Raw genomic sequence first — 908 nt, forward strand, 5'->3', positions numbered from 1 at the left:
GGCACCGACTGCTTCATCGTGTACCACACGGACGCCAAAAAACGACCCACTGCGTGGGCGGAGCCTCTTGACAAGCATCGATCTGCACCGCCTTCCCAAAGAAATCGAAACAAATAAGGACCAGTTGTATAATAAATATATATTAACGTGTTTCGCGTTATCTTCGTTGTTACATATACTTCGCATACGTAGAGACCGGCAATCTCCTTTGTATTCATTCGTTCGCCGGGCCGTGGCTGTGCATGCGCCAGCGCAGGCGTTTAAATATTGAAAACGAGTAAATCAGCTGTAAAGGCGTTGTGCATGGCTGCATTTATTCACGAAGGACTCTGAATCATCACACAACCATCACGCAACAGTCACCTTGCTGTACCTTGAGACTGCTTTAGAAATAAATCGATTCGGGTGCAAATGAACGGTGTTTCCTGGTCCCGATTGCTTGCATGTGAGCTTTCTCGACCCCAAGAAAGCACCGTACAAATACTGTAGCGATGGGATAACATTGAAAATGTCAACGAAGTGCTTTATGATGTGGCGGACCCCTAGAAAGCACCGAACAAATACTGTAGCGATGGGATAACATTGAAAATGTCAACGAAGTGCTTTATGATGTGGCGGACCCCTAGAAAGCACCGTACAAATACAATAGCGATGGAATAACATTGAAAAATGTCAATGCCTTTATTTATTCGTGCATATTTATTCCATACATCACCCAGCGACAACAGCAATAACATCATCACACTCACAGCCTCCAAACATCTCATTTCGACCACTTACTAAGATTTGTGTACATTTTTCTTCTATTTCGACCTTTCTAGGGGTCCGCCACATCATAAAGCACTTCGTTGACATTTTCAATGTTATCCCATCGCTACAGTATTTGTACGGTGCTTTCTTGGGGTCGA

Source organism: Saprolegnia diclina (assembly GCF_000281045.1).
Source record: "Saprolegnia diclina VS20 unplaced genomic scaffold supercont1.25, whole genome shotgun sequence".
In the NCBI taxonomy this organism is placed as follows: Eukaryota; Oomycota; class Saprolegniomycetes; order Saprolegniales; family Saprolegniaceae; genus Saprolegnia; species Saprolegnia diclina.